The sequence below is a fragment of the Gadus chalcogrammus genome, chromosome 12, assembly GCF_026213295.1.
Source record: "Gadus chalcogrammus isolate NIFS_2021 chromosome 12, NIFS_Gcha_1.0, whole genome shotgun sequence".
Lineage (NCBI taxonomy): Eukaryota > Metazoa > Chordata > Actinopteri > Gadiformes > Gadidae > Gadus > Gadus chalcogrammus.
The window spans coordinates 7,826,357-7,845,465 of NC_079423.1; the positions used below are offsets into that span (position 1 = coordinate 7,826,357).

General features: G+C 44.5%; 29 non-coding genes across 29 annotated transcripts; all 29 read left to right on the top strand.

Moving 5' to 3' along the window:
• Window positions 1-361: 361 nt before the first annotated feature.
• LOC130396950 (5S ribosomal RNA) lies at window positions 362-480 on the top strand. Its single transcript, XR_008899562.1, has one exon. It is a non-coding gene; the product is annotated as a 5S ribosomal RNA (ribosomal RNA).
• A 529-nt stretch (window positions 481-1,009) lies between these two features.
• Window positions 1,010-1,128, top strand: LOC130396951 (5S ribosomal RNA). The gene has a single exon (XR_008899563.1). It is a non-coding gene; the product is annotated as a 5S ribosomal RNA (ribosomal RNA).
• A 529-nt stretch (window positions 1,129-1,657) lies between these two features.
• Window positions 1,658-1,776, top strand: LOC130396952 (5S ribosomal RNA). The gene has a single exon (XR_008899564.1). It is a non-coding gene; the product is annotated as a 5S ribosomal RNA (ribosomal RNA).
• A 529-nt stretch (window positions 1,777-2,305) lies between these two features.
• Window positions 2,306-2,425, top strand: LOC130394145 (5S ribosomal RNA). Its single transcript, XR_008897332.1, has one exon. It is a non-coding gene; the product is annotated as a 5S ribosomal RNA (ribosomal RNA).
• Window positions 2,426-3,074: 649 nt separating this feature from the next.
• On the top strand, window positions 3,075-3,193 carry LOC130396953 (5S ribosomal RNA). Its single transcript, XR_008899565.1, has one exon. It is a non-coding gene; the product is annotated as a 5S ribosomal RNA (ribosomal RNA).
• Window positions 3,194-3,712: 519 nt separating this feature from the next.
• On the top strand, window positions 3,713-3,831 carry LOC130396954 (5S ribosomal RNA). Its single transcript, XR_008899566.1, has one exon. It is a non-coding gene; the product is annotated as a 5S ribosomal RNA (ribosomal RNA).
• A 528-nt stretch (window positions 3,832-4,359) lies between these two features.
• Window positions 4,360-4,478, top strand: LOC130396955 (5S ribosomal RNA). The gene has a single exon (XR_008899567.1). It is a non-coding gene; the product is annotated as a 5S ribosomal RNA (ribosomal RNA).
• Window positions 4,479-5,007: 529 nt separating this feature from the next.
• LOC130396956 (5S ribosomal RNA) lies at window positions 5,008-5,126 on the top strand. Its single transcript, XR_008899568.1, has one exon. It is a non-coding gene; the product is annotated as a 5S ribosomal RNA (ribosomal RNA).
• A 529-nt stretch (window positions 5,127-5,655) lies between these two features.
• On the top strand, window positions 5,656-5,774 carry LOC130396957 (5S ribosomal RNA). The gene has a single exon (XR_008899569.1). It is a non-coding gene; the product is annotated as a 5S ribosomal RNA (ribosomal RNA).
• A 529-nt stretch (window positions 5,775-6,303) lies between these two features.
• On the top strand, window positions 6,304-6,422 carry LOC130396958 (5S ribosomal RNA). Its single transcript, XR_008899570.1, has one exon. It is a non-coding gene; the product is annotated as a 5S ribosomal RNA (ribosomal RNA).
• Window positions 6,423-6,951: 529 nt separating this feature from the next.
• LOC130394146 (5S ribosomal RNA) lies at window positions 6,952-7,071 on the top strand. The gene has a single exon (XR_008897333.1). It is a non-coding gene; the product is annotated as a 5S ribosomal RNA (ribosomal RNA).
• A 650-nt stretch (window positions 7,072-7,721) lies between these two features.
• LOC130396959 (5S ribosomal RNA) lies at window positions 7,722-7,840 on the top strand. Its single transcript, XR_008899571.1, has one exon. It is a non-coding gene; the product is annotated as a 5S ribosomal RNA (ribosomal RNA).
• Window positions 7,841-8,359: 519 nt separating this feature from the next.
• LOC130396961 (5S ribosomal RNA) lies at window positions 8,360-8,478 on the top strand. The gene has a single exon (XR_008899573.1). It is a non-coding gene; the product is annotated as a 5S ribosomal RNA (ribosomal RNA).
• Window positions 8,479-9,007: 529 nt separating this feature from the next.
• Window positions 9,008-9,126, top strand: LOC130396962 (5S ribosomal RNA). Its single transcript, XR_008899574.1, has one exon. It is a non-coding gene; the product is annotated as a 5S ribosomal RNA (ribosomal RNA).
• Window positions 9,127-9,655: 529 nt separating this feature from the next.
• LOC130396963 (5S ribosomal RNA) lies at window positions 9,656-9,774 on the top strand. Its single transcript, XR_008899575.1, has one exon. It is a non-coding gene; the product is annotated as a 5S ribosomal RNA (ribosomal RNA).
• Window positions 9,775-10,302: 528 nt separating this feature from the next.
• LOC130396964 (5S ribosomal RNA) lies at window positions 10,303-10,421 on the top strand. The gene has a single exon (XR_008899576.1). It is a non-coding gene; the product is annotated as a 5S ribosomal RNA (ribosomal RNA).
• Window positions 10,422-10,950: 529 nt separating this feature from the next.
• LOC130396965 (5S ribosomal RNA) lies at window positions 10,951-11,069 on the top strand. The gene has a single exon (XR_008899577.1). It is a non-coding gene; the product is annotated as a 5S ribosomal RNA (ribosomal RNA).
• A 528-nt stretch (window positions 11,070-11,597) lies between these two features.
• LOC130396966 (5S ribosomal RNA) lies at window positions 11,598-11,716 on the top strand. The gene has a single exon (XR_008899578.1). It is a non-coding gene; the product is annotated as a 5S ribosomal RNA (ribosomal RNA).
• Window positions 11,717-12,245: 529 nt separating this feature from the next.
• LOC130396968 (5S ribosomal RNA) lies at window positions 12,246-12,364 on the top strand. The gene has a single exon (XR_008899579.1). It is a non-coding gene; the product is annotated as a 5S ribosomal RNA (ribosomal RNA).
• Window positions 12,365-12,892: 528 nt separating this feature from the next.
• On the top strand, window positions 12,893-13,011 carry LOC130396969 (5S ribosomal RNA). Its single transcript, XR_008899580.1, has one exon. It is a non-coding gene; the product is annotated as a 5S ribosomal RNA (ribosomal RNA).
• A 529-nt stretch (window positions 13,012-13,540) lies between these two features.
• LOC130396970 (5S ribosomal RNA) lies at window positions 13,541-13,659 on the top strand. Its single transcript, XR_008899581.1, has one exon. It is a non-coding gene; the product is annotated as a 5S ribosomal RNA (ribosomal RNA).
• Window positions 13,660-14,187: 528 nt separating this feature from the next.
• LOC130396971 (5S ribosomal RNA) lies at window positions 14,188-14,306 on the top strand. Its single transcript, XR_008899582.1, has one exon. It is a non-coding gene; the product is annotated as a 5S ribosomal RNA (ribosomal RNA).
• Window positions 14,307-14,835: 529 nt separating this feature from the next.
• LOC130396973 (5S ribosomal RNA) lies at window positions 14,836-14,954 on the top strand. Its single transcript, XR_008899584.1, has one exon. It is a non-coding gene; the product is annotated as a 5S ribosomal RNA (ribosomal RNA).
• A 529-nt stretch (window positions 14,955-15,483) lies between these two features.
• Window positions 15,484-15,602, top strand: LOC130396974 (5S ribosomal RNA). The gene has a single exon (XR_008899585.1). It is a non-coding gene; the product is annotated as a 5S ribosomal RNA (ribosomal RNA).
• A 529-nt stretch (window positions 15,603-16,131) lies between these two features.
• Window positions 16,132-16,250, top strand: LOC130396975 (5S ribosomal RNA). Its single transcript, XR_008899586.1, has one exon. It is a non-coding gene; the product is annotated as a 5S ribosomal RNA (ribosomal RNA).
• Window positions 16,251-16,779: 529 nt separating this feature from the next.
• On the top strand, window positions 16,780-16,898 carry LOC130396976 (5S ribosomal RNA). Its single transcript, XR_008899587.1, has one exon. It is a non-coding gene; the product is annotated as a 5S ribosomal RNA (ribosomal RNA).
• Window positions 16,899-17,427: 529 nt separating this feature from the next.
• Window positions 17,428-17,546, top strand: LOC130396977 (5S ribosomal RNA). The gene has a single exon (XR_008899588.1). It is a non-coding gene; the product is annotated as a 5S ribosomal RNA (ribosomal RNA).
• Window positions 17,547-18,075: 529 nt separating this feature from the next.
• On the top strand, window positions 18,076-18,194 carry LOC130396978 (5S ribosomal RNA). The gene has a single exon (XR_008899589.1). It is a non-coding gene; the product is annotated as a 5S ribosomal RNA (ribosomal RNA).
• Window positions 18,195-18,722: 528 nt separating this feature from the next.
• Window positions 18,723-18,841, top strand: LOC130396979 (5S ribosomal RNA). The gene has a single exon (XR_008899590.1). It is a non-coding gene; the product is annotated as a 5S ribosomal RNA (ribosomal RNA).
• Window positions 18,842-19,109: the final 268 nt, after the last annotated feature.

Here is a 19,109-nt window from a genome sequence, read left to right on the forward strand (position 1 = left end):
GGGAGCACCAGAGAGCTGAACCGACAGTTGTACATTTCTTAAACTTTCACCAACACAAACACGCACGCTCACTTCAGATCATGGGAGGACGTCAAAAAATCACCACCCATTCTCTGACACTTTAACCGTTAACCTTGGTTCAAACATTTAACATCACACGCACACGCAGTGTATTTCAGATAATTAATGAATTCAGATGTCACAATGATCGTTTACATGGATAAGGAGTCCTACTGAATCAATTACTGCCGTTTATATCTAACTAATGATTGTTTTTGTAAGAGTGTAACGTCGAGCCTCAGCAGCTTTCTCACTCCTTATGTGCTACTGTATAAAACCTGGTTTTGCGCCTGCACTAATTGCTTACGGCCATACCACCCTGAACACGCCCGATCTCGTCTGATCTCGGAAGCTAAGCAGGGTCGGGCCTGGTTAGTACTTGGATGGGAGACCGCCTGGGAATACCAGGTGCTGTAAGCTTTTTCTTTTTCAACTCGAGCTCATTGCCTCCGTGGCCTACCGTGGCGTACCGTGACCTGATGTTTACTGCCAACCGCTTTGGAGGATTTAAGCAACATACAAAAACTGACAACGTCTCTCAAAACTATTTTTGTGAAACATGAGGACAGTATAGTGATACTGCCAGCAGGGAGCACCAGAGAGCTGAACCGACAGTTGTACATTTCTTAAACTTTCACCAACACAAACACGCACGCTCACTTCAGATCATGGGAGGACGTCAAAAAATCACCACCCATTCTCTGACACTTTAACCGTTAACCTTGGTTCAAACATTTAACATCACACGCACACGCAGTGTATTTCAGATAATTAATGAATTCAGATGTCACAATGATCGTTTACATGGATAAGGAGTCCTACTGAATCAATTACTGCCGTTTATATCTAACTAATGATTGTTTTTGTAAGAGTGTAACGTCGAGCCTCAGCAGCTTTCTCACTCCTTATGTGCTACTGTATAAAACCTGGTTTTGCGCCTGCACTAATTGCTTACGGCCATACCACCCTGAACACGCCCGATCTCGTCTGATCTCGGAAGCTAAGCAGGGTCGGGCCTGGTTAGTACTTGGATGGGAGACCGCCTGGGAATACCAGGTGCTGTAAGCTTTTTCTTTTTCAACTCGAGCTCATTGCCTCCGTGGCCTACCGTGGCGTACCGTGACCTGATGTTTACTGCCAACCGCTTTGGAGGATTTAAGCAACATACAAAAACTGACAACGTCTCTCAAAACTATTTTTGTGAAACATGAGGACAGTATAGTGATACTGCCAGCAGGGAGCACCAGAGAGCTGAACCGACAGTTGTACATTTCTTAAACTTTCACCAACACAAACACGCACGCTCACTTCAGATCATGGGAGGACGTCAAAAAATCACCACCCATTCTCTGACACTTTAACCGTTAACCTTGGTTCAAACATTTAACATCACACGCACACGCAGTGTATTTCAGATAATTAATGAATTCAGATGTCACAATGATCGTTTACATGGATAAGGAGTCCTACTGAATCAATTACTGCCGTTTATATCTAACTAATGATTGTTTTTGTAAAAGTGTAACGTCGAGCCTCAGCAGCTTTCTCACTCCTTATGTGCTACTGTATAAAACCTGGTTTTGCGCCTGCACTAATTGCTTACGGCCATACCACCCTGAACACGCCCGATCTCGTCTGATCTCGGAAGCTAAGCAGGGTCGGGCCTGGTTAGTACTTGGATGGGAGACCGCCTGGGAATACCAGGTGCTGTAAGCTTTTTCTTTTTCAACTCGAGCTCATTGACTCCGTGGCCTACCGTGGCGTACCGTGACCTGATGTTTACTGCCAACCGCTTTGGAGGATTTAAGCAACATACAAAAACTGACAACGTCTCTCAAAACTATTTTTGTGAAACATGAGGACAGTATAGTGATACTGCCAGCAGGGAGCACCAGAGAGCTGAACCGACAGTTGTACATTTCTTAAACTTTCACCAACACAAACACGCACGCTCACTTCAGATCATGGGAGGACGTCAAAAAATCACCACCCATTCTCTGACACTTTAACCGTTAACCTTGGTTCAAACATTTAACATCACACGCACACGCAGTGTATTTCAGATAATTAATGAATTCAGATGTCACAATGATCGTTTACATGGATAAGGAGTCCTACTGAATCAATTACTGCCGTTTATATCTAACTAATGATTGTTTTTGTAAAAGTGTAACGTCGAGCCTCAGCAGCTTTCTCACTCCTTATGTGCTACTGTATAAAACCTGGTTTTGCGCCTGCACTAATTGCTTACGGCCATACCACCCTGAACACGCCCGATCTCGTCTGATCTCGGAAGCTAAGCAGGGTCGGGCCTGGTTAGTACTTGGATGGGAGACCTCCTCAGAAGCCCAGGTTGCTGTAAGTAGTGACGGGTGTCACCAAAAAGAAAAAAAAAAAAACACGCCCGATCTCGTTTGATCTCGGAAGCTAAGCAGGGTCGGGCCTGGTTAGTACTTGGATGGGAGTCCGCCTGGGAATACCAGGTGCTGTAAGCTTTTTCTTTTTCAACTCGAGCTCATTGACTCCGTGGCGTACCGTGACCTGATGTTTACTGCCAACCGCTTTGGAGGATTTAAGCAACATACAAAAACTGACAACGTCTCTCAAAACTATTTTTGTGAAACATGAGGACAGTATAGTGATACTGCCAGCAGGGAGCACCAGAGAGCTGAACCGACAGTTGTACATTTCTTAAACTTTCACCAACACAAACACGCACGCTCACTTCAGATCATGGGAGGACGTCAAAAAATCACCACCCATTCTCTGACACTTTAACCGTTAACCTTGGTTCAAACATTTAACATCACACGCACACGCAGTGTATTTCAGATAATTAATGAATTCAGATGTCACAATGATCGTTTACATGGATAAGGAGTCCTACTGAATCAATTACTGCCGTTTATATCTAACTAATGATTGTTTTTGTAAGAGTGTAACGTCGAGCCTCAGCAGCTTTCTCACTCCTTATGTGCTACTGTATAAAACCTGGTTTTGCGCCTGCACTAATTGCTTACGGCCATACCACCCTGAACACGCCCGATCTCGTCTGATCTCGGAAGCTAAGCAGGGTCGGGCCTGGTTAGTACTTGGATGGGAGACCGCCTGGGAATACCAGGTGCTGTAAGCTTTTTCTTTTTCAACTCGAGCTCATTGACTCCGTGGCGTACCGTGACCTGATGTTTACTGCCAACCGCTTTGGAGGATTTAAGCAACATACAAAAACTGACAACGTCTCTCAAAACTATTTTTGTGAAACATGAGGACAGTATAGTGATACTGCCAGCAGGGAGCACCAGAGAGCTGAACCGACAGTTGTACATTTCTTAAACTTTCACCAACACAAACACGCACGCTCACTTCAGATCATGGGAGGACGTCAAAAAATCACCACCCATTCTCTGACACTTTAACCGTTAACCTTGGTTCAAACATTTAACATCACACGCACACGCAGTGTATTTCAGATAATTAATGAATTCAGATGTCACAATGATCGTTTACATGGATAAGGAGTCCTACTGAATCAATTACTGCCGTTTATATCTAACTAATGATTGTTTTTGTAAAAGTGTAACGTCGAGCCTCAGCAGCTTTCTCACTCCTTATGTGCTACTGTATAAAACCTGGTTTTGCGCCTGCACTAATTGCTTACGGCCATACCACCCTGAACACGCCCGATCTCGTCTGATCTCGGAAGCTAAGCAGGGTCGGGCCTGGTTAGTACTTGGATGGGAGACCGCCTGGGAATACCAGGTGCTGTAAGCTTTTTCTTTTTCAACTCGAGCTCATTGACTCCGTGGCCTACCGTGGCGTACCGTGACCTGATGTTTACTGCCAACCGCTTTGGAGGATTTAAGCAACATACAAAAACTGACAACGTCTCTCAAAACTATTTTTGTGAAACATGAGGACAGTATAGTGATACTGCCAGCAGGGAGCACCAGAGAGCTGAACCGACAGTTGTACATTTCTTAAACTTTCACCAACACAAACACGCACGCTCACTTCAGATCATGGGAGGACGTCAAAAAATCACCACCCATTCTCTGACACTTTAACCGTTAACCTTGGTTCAAACATTTAACATCACACGCACACGCAGTGTATTTCAGATAATTAATGAATTCAGATGTCACAATGATCGTTTACATGGATAAGGAGTCCTACTGAATCAATTACTGCCGTTTATATCTAACTAATGATTGTTTTTGTAAAGTGTAACGTCGAGCCTCAGCAGCTTTCTCACTCCTTATGTGCTACTGTATAAAACCTGGTTTTGCGCCTGCACTAATTGCTTACGGCCATACCACCCTGAACACGCCCGATCTCGTCTGATCTCGGAAGCTAAGCAGGGTCGGGCCTGGTTAGTACTTGGATGGGAGACCGCCTGGGAATACCAGGTGCTGTAAGCTTTTTCTTTTTCAACTCGAGCTCATTGCCTCCGTGGCCTACCGTGGCGTACCGTGACCTGATGTTTACTGCCAACCGCTTTGGAGGATTTAAGCAACATACAAAAACTGACAACGTCTCTCAAAACTATTTTTGTGAAACATGAGGACAGTATAGTGATACTGCCAGCAGGGAGCACCAGAGAGCTGAACCGACAGTTGTACATTTCTTAAACTTTCACCAACACAAACACGCACGCTCACTTCAGATCATGGGAGGACGTCAAAAAATCACCACCCATTCTCTGACACTTTAACCGTTAACCTTGGTTCAAACATTTAACATCACACGCACACGCAGTGTATTTCAGATAATTAATGAATTCAGATGTCACAATGATCGTTTACATGGATAAGGAGTCCTACTGAATCAATTACTGCCGTTTATATCTAACTAATGATTGTTTTTGTAAAAGTGTAACGTCGAGCCTCAGCAGCTTTCTCACTCCTTATGTGCTACTGTATAAAACCTGGTTTTGCGCCTGCACTAATTGCTTACGGCCATACCACCCTGAACACGCCCGATCTCGTCTGATCTCGGAAGCTAAGCAGGGTCGGGCCTGGTTAGTACTTGGATGGGAGACCGCCTGGGAATACCAGGTGCTGTAAGCTTTTTCTTTTTCAACTCGAGCTCATTGACTCCGTGGCCTACCGTGGCGTACCGTGACCTGATGTTTACTGCCAACCGCTTTGGAGGATTTAAGCAACATACAAAAACTGACAACGTCTCTCAAAACTATTTTTGTGAAACATGAGGACAGTATAGTGATACTGCCAGCAGGGAGCACCAGAGAGCTGAACCGACAGTTGTACATTTCTTAAACTTTCACCAACACAAACACGCACGCTCACTTCAGATCATGGGAGGACGTCAAAAAATCACCACCCATTCTCTGACACTTTAACCGTTAACCTTGGTTCAAACATTTAACATCACACGCACACGCAGTGTATTTCAGATAATTAATGAATTCAGATGTCACAATGATCGTTTACATGGATAAGGAGTCCTACTGAATCAATTACTGCCGTTTATATCTAACTAATGATTGTTTTTGTAAGAGTGTAACGTCGAGCCTCAGCAGCTTTCTCACTCCTTATGTGCTACTGTATAAAACCTGGTTTTGCGCCTGCACTAATTGCTTACGGCCATACCACCCTGAACACGCCCGATCTCGTCTGATCTCGGAAGCTAAGCAGGGTCGGGCCTGGTTAGTACTTGGATGGGAGACCGCCTGGGAATACCAGGTGCTGTAAGCTTTTTCTTTTTCAACTCGAGCTCATTGCCTCCGTGGCCTACCGTGGCGTACCGTGACCTGATGTTTACTGCCAACCGCTTTGGAGGATTTAAGCAACATACAAAAACTGACAACGTCTCTCAAAACTATTTTTGTGAAACATGAGGACAGTATAGTGATACTGCCAGCAGGGAGCACCAGAGAGCTGAACCGACAGTTGTACATTTCTTAAACTTTCACCAACACAAACACGCACGCTCACTTCAGATCATGGGAGGACGTCAAAAAATCACCACCCATTCTCTGACACTTTAACCGTTAACCTTGGTTCAAACATTTAACATCACACGCACACGCAGTGTATTTCAGATAATTAATGAATTCAGATGTCACAATGATCGTTTACATGGATAAGGAGTCCTACTGAATCAATTACTGCCGTTTATATCTAACTAATGATTGTTTTTGTAAAAGTGTAACGTCGAGCCTCAGCAGCTTTCTCACTCCTTATGTGCTACTGTATAAAACCTGGTTTTGCGCCTGCACTAATTGCTTACGGCCATACCACCCTGAACACGCCCGATCTCGTCTGATCTCGGAAGCTAAGCAGGGTCGGGCCTGGTTAGTACTTGGATGGGAGACCGCCTGGGAATACCAGGTGCTGTAAGCTTTTTCTTTTTCAACTCGAGCTCATTGACTCCGTGGCCTACCGTGGCGTACCGTGACCTGATGTTTACTGCCAACCGCTTTGGAGGATTTAAGCAACATACAAAAACTGACAACGTCTCTCAAAACTATTTTTGTGAAACATGAGGACAGTATAGTGATACTGCCAGCAGGGAGCACCAGAGAGCTGAACCGACAGTTGTACATTTCTTAAACTTTCACCAACACAAACACGCACGCTCACTTCAGATCATGGGAGGACGTCAAAAAATCACCACCCATTCTCTGACACTTTAACCGTTAACCTTGGTTCAAACATTTAACATCACACGCACACGCAGTGTATTTCAGATAATTAATGAATTCAGATGTCACAATGATCGTTTACATGGATAAGGAGTCCTACTGAATCAATTACTGCCGTTTATATCTAACTAATGATTGTTTTTGTAAAAGTGTAACGTCGAGCCTCAGCAGCTTTCTCACTCCTTATGTGCTACTGTATAAAACCTGGTTTTGCGCCTGTACTAATTGCTTACGGCCATACCACCCTGAACACGCCCGATCTCGTCTGATCTCGGAAGCTAAGCAGGGTCGGGCCTGGTTAGTACTTGGATGGGAGACCTCCTCAGAAGCCCAGGTTGCTGTAAGTAGTGACGGGTGTCACCAAAAAGAAAAAAAAAAAAAACACGCCCGATCTCGTTTGATCTTGGAAGCTAAGCAGGGTCGGGCCTGGTTAGTACTTGGATGGGAGTCCGCCTGGGAATACCAGGTGCTGTAAGCTTTTTCTTTTTCAACTCGAGCTCATTGACTCCGTGGCGTACCGTGACCTGATGTTTACTGCCAACCGCTTTGGAGGATTTAAGCAACATACAAAAACTGACAACGTCTCTCAAAACTATTTTTGTGAAACATGAGGACAGTATAGTGATACTGCCAGCAGGGAGCACCAGAGAGCTGAACCGACAGTTGTACATTTCTTAAACTTTCACCAACACAAACACGCACGCTCACTTCAGATCATGGGAGGACGTCAAAAAATCACCACCCATTCTCTGACACTTTAACCGTTAACCTTGGTTCAAACATTTAACATCACACGCACACGCAGTGTATTTCAGATAATTAATGAATTCAGATGTCACAATGATCGTTTACATGGATAAGGAGTCCTACTGAATCAATTACTGCCGTTTATATCTAACTAATGATTGTTTTTGTAAGAGTGTAACGTCGAGCCTCAGCAGCTTTCTCACTCCTTATGTGCTACTGTATAAAACCTGGTTTTGCGCCTGCACTAATTGCTTACGGCCATACCACCCTGAACACGCCCGATCTCGTCTGATCTCGGAAGCTAAGCAGGGTCGGGCCTGGTTAGTACTTGGATGGGAGACCGCCTGGGAATACCAGGTGCTGTAAGCTTTTTCTTTTTCAACTCGAGCTCATTGACTCCGTGGCGTACCGTGACCTGATGTTTACTGCCAACCGCTTTGGAGGATTTAAGCAACATACAAAAACTGACAACGTCTCTCAAAACTATTTTTGTGAAACATGAGGACAGTATAGTGATACTGCCAGCAGGGAGCACCAGAGAGCTGAACCGACAGTTGTACATTTCTTAAACTTTCACCAACACAAACACGCACGCTCACTTCAGATCATGGGAGGACGTCAAAAAATCACCACCCATTCTCTGACACTTTAACCGTTAACCTTGGTTCAAACATTTAACATCACACGCACACGCAGTGTATTTCAGATAATTAATGAATTCAGATGTCACAATGATCGTTTACATGGATAAGGAGTCCTACTGAATCAATTACTGCCGTTTATATCTAACTAATGATTGTTTTTGTAAAAGTGTAACGTCGAGCCTCAGCAGCTTTCTCACTCCTTATGTGCTACTGTATAAAACCTGGTTTTGCGCCTGCACTAATTGCTTACGGCCATACCACCCTGAACACGCCCGATCTCGTCTGATCTCGGAAGCTAAGCAGGGTCGGGCCTGGTTAGTACTTGGATGGGAGACCGCCTGGGAATACCAGGTGCTGTAAGCTTTTTCTTTTTCAACTCGAGCTCATTGACTCCGTGGCCTACCGTGGCGTACCGTGACCTGATGTTTACTGCCAACCGCTTTGGAGGATTTAAGCAACATACAAAAACTGACAACGTCTCTCAAAACTATTTTTGTGAAACATGAGGACAGTATAGTGATACTGCCAGCAGGGAGCACCAGAGAGCTGAACCGACAGTTGTACATTTCTTAAACTTTCACCAACACAAACACGCACGCTCACTTCAGATCATGGGAGGACGTCAAAAAATCACCACCCATTCTCTGACACTTTAACCGTTAACCTTGGTTCAAACATTTAACATCACACGCACACGCAGTGTATTTCAGATAATTAATGAATTCAGATGTCACAATGATCGTTTACATGGATAAGGAGTCCTACTGAATCAATTACTGCCGTTTATATCTAACTAATGATTGTTTTTGTAAGAGTGTAACGTCGAGCCTCAGCAGCTTTCTCACTCCTTATGTGCTACTGTATAAAACCTGGTTTTGCGCCTGCACTAATTGCTTACGGCCATACCACCCTGAACACGCCCGATCTCGTCTGATCTCGGAAGCTAAGCAGGGTCGGGCCTGGTTAGTACTTGGATGGGAGACCGCCTGGGAATACCAGGTGCTGTAAGCTTTTTCTTTTTCAACTCGAGCTCATTGCCTCCGTGGCCTACCGTGGCGTACCGTGACCTGATGTTTACTGCCAACCGCTTTGGAGGATTTAAGCAACATACAAAAACTGACAACGTCTCTCAAAACTATTTTTGTGAAACATGAGGACAGTATAGTGATACTGCCAGCAGGGAGCACCAGAGAGCTGAACCGACAGTTGTACATTTCTTAAACTTTCACCAACACAAACACGCACGCTCACTTCAGATCATGGGAGGACGTCAAAAAATCACCACCCATTCTCTGACACTTTAACCGTTAACCTTGGTTCAAACATTTAACATCACACGCACACGCAGTGTATTTCAGATAATTAATGAATTCAGATGTCACAATGATCGTTTACATGGATAAGGAGTCCTACTGAATCAATTACTGCCGTTTATATCTAACTAATGATTGTTTTTGTAAAAGTGTAACGTCGAGCCTCAGCAGCTTTCTCACTCCTTATGTGCTACTGTATAAAACCTGGTTTTGCGCCTGCACTAATTGCTTACGGCCATACCACCCTGAACACGCCCGATCTCGTCTGATCTCGGAAGCTAAGCAGGGTCGGGCCTGGTTAGTACTTGGATGGGAGACCGCCTGGGAATACCAGGTGCTGTAAGCTTTTTCTTTTTCAACTCGAGCTCATTGACTCCGTGGCCTACCGTGGCGTACCGTGACCTGATGTTTACTGCCAACCGCTTTGGAGGATTTAAGCAACATACAAAAACTGACAACGTCTCTCAAAACTATTTTTGTGAAACATGAGGACAGTATAGTGATACTGCCAGCAGGGAGCACCAGAGAGCTGAACCGACAGTTGTACATTTCTTAAACTTTCACCAACACAAACACGCACGCTCACTTCAGATCATGGGAGGACGTCAAAAAATCACCACCCATTCTCTGACACTTTAACCGTTAACCTTGGTTCAAACATTTAACATCACACGCACACGCAGTGTATTTCAGATAATTAATGAATTCAGATGTCACAATGATCGTTTACATGGATAAGGAGTCCTACTGAATCAATTACTGCCGTTTATATCTAACTAATGATTGTTTTTGTAAAGTGTAACGTCGAGCCTCAGCAGCTTTCTCACTCCTTATGTGCTACTGTATAAAACCTGGTTTTGCGCCTGCACTAATTGCTTACGGCCATACCACCCTGAACACGCCCGATCTCGTCTGATCTCGGAAGCTAAGCAGGGTCGGGCCTGGTTAGTACTTGGATGGGAGACCGCCTGGGAATACCAGGTGCTGTAAGCTTTTTCTTTTTCAACTCGAGCTCATTGACTCCGTGGCCTACCGTGGCGTACCGTGACCTGATGTTTACTGCCAACCGCTTTGGAGGATTTAAGCAACATACAAAAACTGACAACGTCTCTCAAAACTATTTTTGTGAAACATGAGGACAGTATAGTGATACTGCCAGCAGGGAGCACCAGAGAGCTGAACCGACAGTTGTACATTTCTTAAACTTTCACCAACACAAACACGCACGCTCACTTCAGATCATGGGAGGACGTCAAAAAATCACCACCCATTCTCTGACACTTTAACCGTTAACCTTGGTTCAAACATTTAACATCACACGCACACGCAGTGTATTTCAGATAATTAATGAATTCAGATGTCACAATGATCGTTTACATGGATAAGGAGTCCTACTGAATCAATTACTGCCGTTTATATCTAACTAATGATTGTTTTTGTAAAAGTGTAACGTCGAGCCTCAGCAGCTTTCTCACTCCTTATGTGCTACTGTATAAAACCTGGTTTTGCGCCTGCACTAATTGCTTACGGCCATACCACCCTGAACACGCCCGATCTCGTCTGATCTCGGAAGCTAAGCAGGGTCGGGCCTGGTTAGTACTTGGATGGGAGACCGCCTGGGAATACCAGGTGCTGTAAGCTTTTTCTTTTTCAACTCGAGCTCATTGACTCCGTGGCCTACCGTGGCGTACCGTGACCTGATGTTTACTGCCAACCGCTTTGGAGGATTTAAGCAACATACAAAAACTGACAACGTCTCTCAAAACTATTTTTGTGAAACATGAGGACAGTATAGTGATACTGCCAGCAGGGAGCACCAGAGAGCTGAACCGACAGTTGTACATTTCTTAAACTTTCACCAACACAAACACGCACGCTCACTTCAGATCATGGGAGGACGTCAAAAAATCACCACCCATTCTCTGACACTTTAACCGTTAACCTTGGTTCAAACATTTAACATCACACGCACACGCAGTGTATTTCAGATAATTAATGAATTCAGATGTCACAATGATCGTTTACATGGATAAGGAGTCCTACTGAATCAATTACTGCCGTTTATATCTAACTAATGATTGTTTTTGTAAAGTGTAACGTCGAGCCTCAGCAGCTTTCTCACTCCTTATGTGCTACTGTATAAAACCTGGTTTTGCGCCTGCACTAATTGCTTACGGCCATACCACCCTGAACACGCCCGATCTCGTCTGATCTCGGAAGCTAAGCAGGGTCGGGCCTGGTTAGTACTTGGATGGGAGACCGCCTGGGAATACCAGGTGCTGTAAGCTTTTTCTTTTTCAACTCGAGCTCATTGACTCCGTGGCCTACCGTGGCGTACCGTGACCTGATGTTTACTGCCAACCGCTTTGGAGGATTTAAGCAACATACAAAAACTGACAACGTCTCTCAAAACTATTTTTGTGAAACATGAGGACAGTATAGTGATACTGCCAGCAGGGAGCACCAGAGAGCTGAACCGACAGTTGTACATTTCTTAAACTTTCACCAACACAAACACGCACGCTCACTTCAGATCATGGGAGGACGTCAAAAAATCACCACCCATTCTCTGACACTTTAACCGTTAACCTTGGTTCAAACATTTAACATCACACGCACACGCAGTGTATTTCAGATAATTAATGAATTCAGATGTCACAATGATCGTTTACATGGATAAGGAGTCCTACTGAATCAATTACTGCCGTTTATATCTAACTAATGATTGTTTTTGTAAAAGTGTAACGTCGAGCCTCAGCAGCTTTCTCACTCCTTATGTGCTACTGTATAAAACCTGGTTTTGCGCCTGCACTAATTGCTTACGGCCATACCACCCTGAACACGCCCGATCTCGTCTGATCTCGGAAGCTAAGCAGGGTCGGGCCTGGTTAGTACTTGGATGGGAGACCGCCTGGGAATACCAGGTGCTGTAAGCTTTTTCTTTTTCAACTCGAGCTCATTGACTCCGTGGCCTACCGTGGCGTACCGTGACCTGATGTTTACTGCCAACCGCTTTGGAGGATTTAAGCAACATACAAAAACTGACAACGTCTCTCAAAACTATTTTTGTGAAACATGAGGACAGTATAGTGATACTGCCAGCAGGGAGCACCAGAGAGCTGAACCGACAGTTGTACATTTCTTAAACTTTCACCAACACAAACACGCACGCTCACTTCAGATCATGGGAGGACGTCAAAAAATCACCACCCATTCTCTGACACTTTAACCGTTAACCTTGGTTCAAACATTTAACATCACACGCACACGCAGTGTATTTCAGATAATTAATGAATTCAGATGTCACAATGATCGTTTACATGGATAAGGAGTCCTACTGAATCAATTACTGCCGTTTATATCTAACTAATGATTGTTTTTGTAAAGTGTAACGTCGAGCCTCAGCAGCTTTCTCACTCCTTATGTGCTACTGTATAAAACCTGGTTTTGCGCCTGCACTAATTGCTTACGGCCATACCACCCTGAACACGCCCGATCTCGTCTGATCTCGGAAGCTAAGCAGGGTCGGGCCTGGTTAGTACTTGGATGGGAGACCGCCTGGGAATACCAGGTGCTGTAAGCTTTTTCTTTTTCAACTCGAGCTCATTGACTCCGTGGCCTACCGTGGCGTACCGTGACCTGATGTTTACTGCCAACCGCTTTGGAGGATTTAAGCAACATACAAAAACTGACAACGTCTCTCAAAACTATTTTTGTGAAACATGAGGACAGTATAGTGATACTGCCAGCAGGGAGCACCAGAGAGCTGAACCGACAGTTGTACATTTCTTAAACTTTCACCAACACAAACACGCACGCTCACTTCAGATCATGGGAGGACGTCAAAAAATCACCACCCATTCTCTGACACTTTAACCGTTAACCTTGGTTCAAACATTTAACATCACACGCACACGCAGTGTATTTCAGATAATTAATGAATTCAGATGTCACAATGATCGTTTACATGGATAAGGAGTCCTACTGAATCAATTACTGCCGTTTATATCTAACTAATGATTGTTTTTGTAAAAGTGTAACGTCGAGCCTCAGCAGCTTTCTCACTCCTTATGTGCTACTGTATAAAACCTGGTTTTGCGCCTGCACTAATTGCTTACGGCCATACCACCCTGAACACGCCCGATCTCGTCTGATCTCGGAAGCTAAGCAGGGTCGGGCCTGGTTAGTACTTGGATGGGAGACCGCCTGGGAATACCAGGTGCTGTAAGCTTTTTCTTTTTCAACTCGAGCTCATTGACTCCGTGGCCTACCGTGGCGTACCGTGACCTGATGTTTACTGCCAACCGCTTTGGAGGATTTAAGCAACATACAAAAACTGACAACGTCTCTCAAAACTATTTTTGTGAAACATGAGGACAGTATAGTGATACTGCCAGCAGGGAGCACCAGAGAGCTGAACCGACAGTTGTACATTTCTTAAACTTTCACCAACACAAACACGCACGCTCACTTCAGATCATGGGAGGACGTCAAAAAATCACCACCCATTCTCTGACACTTTAACCGTTAACCTTGGTTCAAACATTTAACATCACACGCACACGCAGTGTATTTCAGATAATTAATGAATTCAGATGTCACAATGATCGTTTACATGGATAAGGAGTCCTACTGAATCAATTACTGCCGTTTATATCTAACTAATGATTGTTTTTGTAAAGTGTAACGTCGAGCCTCAGCAGCTTTCTCACTCCTTATGTGCTACTGTATAAAACCTGGTTTTGCGCCTGCACTAATTGCTTACGGCCATACCACCCTGAACACGCCCGATCTCGTCTGATCTCGGAAGCTAAGCAGGGTCGGGCCTGGTTAGTACTTGGATGGGAGACCGCCTGGGAATACCAGGTGCTGTAAGCTTTTTCTTTTTCAACTCGAGCTCATTGACTCCGTGGCCTACCGTGGCGTACCGTGACCTGATGTTTACTGCCAACCGCTTTGGAGGATTTAAGCAACATACAAAAACTGACAACGTCTCTCAAAACTATTTTTGTGAAACATGAGGACAGTATAGTGATACTGCCAGCAGGGAGCACCAGAGAGCTGAACCGACAGTTGTACATTTCTTAAACTTTCACCAACACAAACACGCACGCTCACTTCAGATCATGGGAGGACGTCAAAAAATCACCACCCATTCTCTGACACTTTAACCGTTAACCTTGGTTCAAACATTTAACATCACACGCACACGCAGTGTATTTCAGATAATTAATGAATTCAGATGTCACAATGATCGTTTACATGGATAAGGAGTCCTACTGAATCAATTACTGCCGTTTATATCTAACTAATGATTGTTTTTGTAAAAGTGTAACGTCGAGCCTCAGCAGCTTTCTCACTCCTTATGTGCTACTGTATAAAACCTGGTTTTGCGCCTGCACTAATTGCTTACGGCCATACCACCCTGAACACGCCCGATCTCGTCTGATCTCGGAAGCTAAGCAGGGTCGGGCCTGGTTAGTACTTGGATGGGAGACCGCCTGGGAATACCAGGTGCTGTAAGCTTTTTCTTTTTCAACTCGAGCTCATTGACTCCGTGGCCTACCGTGGCGTACCGTGACCTGATGTTTACTGCCAACCGCTTTGGAGGATTTAAGCAACATACAAAAACTGACAACGTCTCTCAAAACTATTTTTGTGAAACATGAGGACAGTATAGTGATACTGCCAGCAGGGAGCACCAGAGAGCTGAACCGACAGTTGTACATTTCTTAAACTTTCACCAACACAAACACGCACGCTCACTTCAGATCATGGGAGGACGTCAAAAAATCACCACCCATTCTCTGACACTTTAACCGTTAACCTTGGTTCAAACATTTAACATCACACGCACACGCAGTGTATTTCAGATAATTAATGAATTCAGATGTCACAATGATCGTTTACATGGATAAGGAGTCCTACTGAATCAATTACTGCCGTTTATATCTAACTAATGATTGTTTTTGTAAAAGTGTAACGTCGAGCCTCAGCAGCTTTCTCACTCCTTATGTGCTACTGTATAAAACCTGGTTTTGCGCCTGCACTAATTGCTTACGGCCATACCACCCTGAACACGCCCGATCTCGTCTGATCTCGGAAGCTAAGCAGGGTCGGGCCTGGTTAGTACTTGGATGGGAGACCGCCTGGGAATACCAGGTGCTGTAAGCTTTTTCTTTTTCAACTCGAGCTCATTGACTCCGTGGCCTACCGTGGCGTACCGTGACCTGATGTTTACTGCCAACCGCTTTGGAGGATTTAAGCAACATACAAAAACTGACAACGTCTCTCAAAACTATTTTTGTGAAACATGAGGACAGTATAGTGATACTGCCAGCAGGGAGCACCAGAGAGCTGAACCGACAGTTGTACATTTCTTAAACTTTCACCAACACAAACACGCACGCTCACTTCAGATCATGGGAGGACGTCAAAAAATCACCACCCATTCTCTGACACTTTAACCGTTAACCTTGGTTCAAACATTTAACATCACACGCACACGCAGTGTATTTCAGATAATTAATGAATTCAGATGTCACAATGATCGTTTACATGGATAAGGAGTCCTACTGAATCAATTACTGCCGTTTATATCTAACTAATGATTGTTTTTGTAAAAGTGTAACGTCGAGCCTCAGCAGCTTTCTCACTCCTTATGTGCTACTGTATAAAACCTGGTTTTGCGCCTGCACTAATTGCTTACGGCCATACCACCCTGAACACGCCCGATCTCGTCTGATCTCGGAAGCTAAGCAGGGTCGGGCCTGGTTAGTACTTGGATGGGAGACCGCCTGGGAATACCAGGTGCTGTAAGCTTTTTCTTTTTCAACTCGAGCTCATTGACTCCGTGGCCTACCGTGGCGTACCGTGACCTGATGTTTACTGCCAACCGCTTTGGAGGATTTAAGCAACATACAAAAACTGACAACGTCTCTCAAAACTATTTTTGTGAAACATGAGGACAGTATAGTGATACTGCCAGCAGGGAGCACCAGAGAGCTGAACCGACAGTTGTACATTTCTTAAACTTTCACCAACACAAACACGCACGCTCACTTCAGATCATGGGAGGACGTCAAAAAATCACCACCCATTCTCTGACACTTTAACCGTTAACCTTGGTTCAAACATTTAACATCACACGCACACGCAGTGTATTTCAGATAATTAATGAATTCAGATGTCACAATGATCGTTTACATGGATAAGGAGTCCTACTGAATCAATTACTGCCGTTTATATCTAACTAATGATTGTTTTTGTAAAAGTGTAACGTCGAGCCTCAGCAGCTTTCTCACTCCTTATGTGCTACTGTATAAAACCTGGTTTTGCGCCTGCACTAATTGCTTACGGCCATACCACCCTGAACACGCCCGATCTCGTCTGATCTCGGAAGCTAAGCAGGGTCGGGCCTGGTTAGTACTTGGATGGGAGACCGCCTGGGAATACCAGGTGCTGTAAGCTTTTTCTTTTTCAACTCGAGCTCATTGACTCCGTGGCCTACCGTGGCGTACCGTGACCTGATGTTTACTGCCAACCGCTTTGGAGGATTTAAGCAACATACAAAAACTGACAACGTCTCTCAAAACTATTTTTGTGAAACATGAGGACAGTATAGTGATACTGCCAGCAGGGAGCACCAGAGAGCTGAACCGACAGTTGTACATTTCTTAAACTTTCACCAACACAAACACGCACGCTCACTTCAGATCATGGGAGGACGTCAAAAAATCACCACCCATTCTCTGACACTTTAACCGTTAACCTTGGTTCAAACATTTAACATCACACGCACACGCAGTGTATTTCAGATAATTAATGAATTCAGATGTCACAATGATCGTTTACATGGATAAGGAGTCCTACTGAATCAATTACTGCCGTTTATATCTAACTAATGATTGTTTTTGTAAGAGTGTAACGTCGAGCCTCAGCAGCTTTCTCACTCCTTATGTGCTACTGTATAAAACCTGGTTTTGCGCCTGCACTAATTGCTTACGGCCATACCACCCTGAACACGCCCGATCTCGTCTGATCTCGGAAGCTAAGCAGGGTCGGGCCTGGTTAGTACTTGGATGGGAGACCGCCTGGGAATACCAGGTGCTGTAAGCTTTTTCTTTTTCAACTCGAGCTCATTGACTCCGTGGCCTACCGTGGCGTACCGTGACCTGATGTTTACTGCCAACCGCTTTGGAGGATTTAAGCAACATACAAAAACTGACAACGTCTCTCAAAACTATTTTTGTGAAACATGAGGACAGTATAGTGATACTGCCAGCAGGGAGCACCAGAGAGCTGAACCGACAGTTGTACATTTCTTAAACTTTCACCAACACAAACACGCACGCTCACTTCAGATCATGGGAGGACGTCAAAAAATCACCACCCATTCTCTGACACTTTAACCGTTAACCTTGGTTCAAACATTTAACATCACACGCACACGCAGTGTATTTCAGATAATTAATGAATTCAGATGTCACAATGATCGTTTACATGGATAAGGAGTCCTACTGAATCAATTACTGCCGTTTATATCTAACTAATGATTGTTTTTGTAAGAGTGTAACGTCGAGCCTCAGCAGCTTTCTCACTCCTTATGTGCTACTGTATAAAACCTGGTTTTGCGCCTGCACTAATTGCTTACGGCCATACCACCCTGAACACGCCCGATCTCGTCTGATCTCGGAAGCTAAGCAGGGTCGGGCCTGGTTAGTACTTGGATGGGAGACCGCCTGGGAATACCAGGTGCTGTAAGCTTTTTCTTTTTCAACTCGAGCTCATTGCCTCCGTGGCCTACCGTGGCGTACCGTGACCTGATGTTTACTGCCAACCGCTTTGGAGGATTTAAGCAACATACAAAAACTGACAACGTCTCTCAAAACTATTTTTGTGAAACATGAGGACAGTATAGTGATACTGCCAGCAGGGAGCACCAGAGAGCTGAACCGACAGTTGTACATTTCTTAAACTTTCACCAACACAAACACGCACGCTCACTTCAGATCATGGGAGGACGTCAAAAAATCACCACCCATTCTCTGACACTTTAACCGTTAACCTTGGTTCAAACATTTAACATCACACGCACACGCAGTGTATTTCAGATAATTAATGAATTCAGATGTCACAATGATCGTTTACATGGATAAGGAGTCCTACTGAATCAATTACTGCCGTTTATATCTAACTAATGATTGTTTTTGTAAAGTGTAACGTCGAGCCTCAGCAGCTTTCTCACTCCTTATGTGCTACTGTATAAAACCTGGTTTTGCGCCTGCACTAATTGCTTACGGCCATACCACCCTGAACACGCCCGATCTCGTCTGATCTCGGAAGCTAAGCAGGGTCGGGCCTGGTTAGTACTTGGATGGGAGACCGCCTGGGAATACCAGGTGCTGTAAGCTTTTTCTTTTTCAACTCGAGCTCATTGACTCCGTGGCCTACCGTGGCGTACCGTGACCTGATGTTTACTGCCAACCGCTTTGGAGGATTTAAGCAACATACAAAACTGACAACGTCTCTCAAAACTATTTTTGTGAAACATGAGGACAGTATAGTGATACTGCCAGCAGGGAGCACCAGAGAGCTGAACCGACAGTTGTACATTTCTTAAACTTTCACCAACACAAACACGCACGCTCACTTCAGATCATGGGAGGACGTCAAAAAATC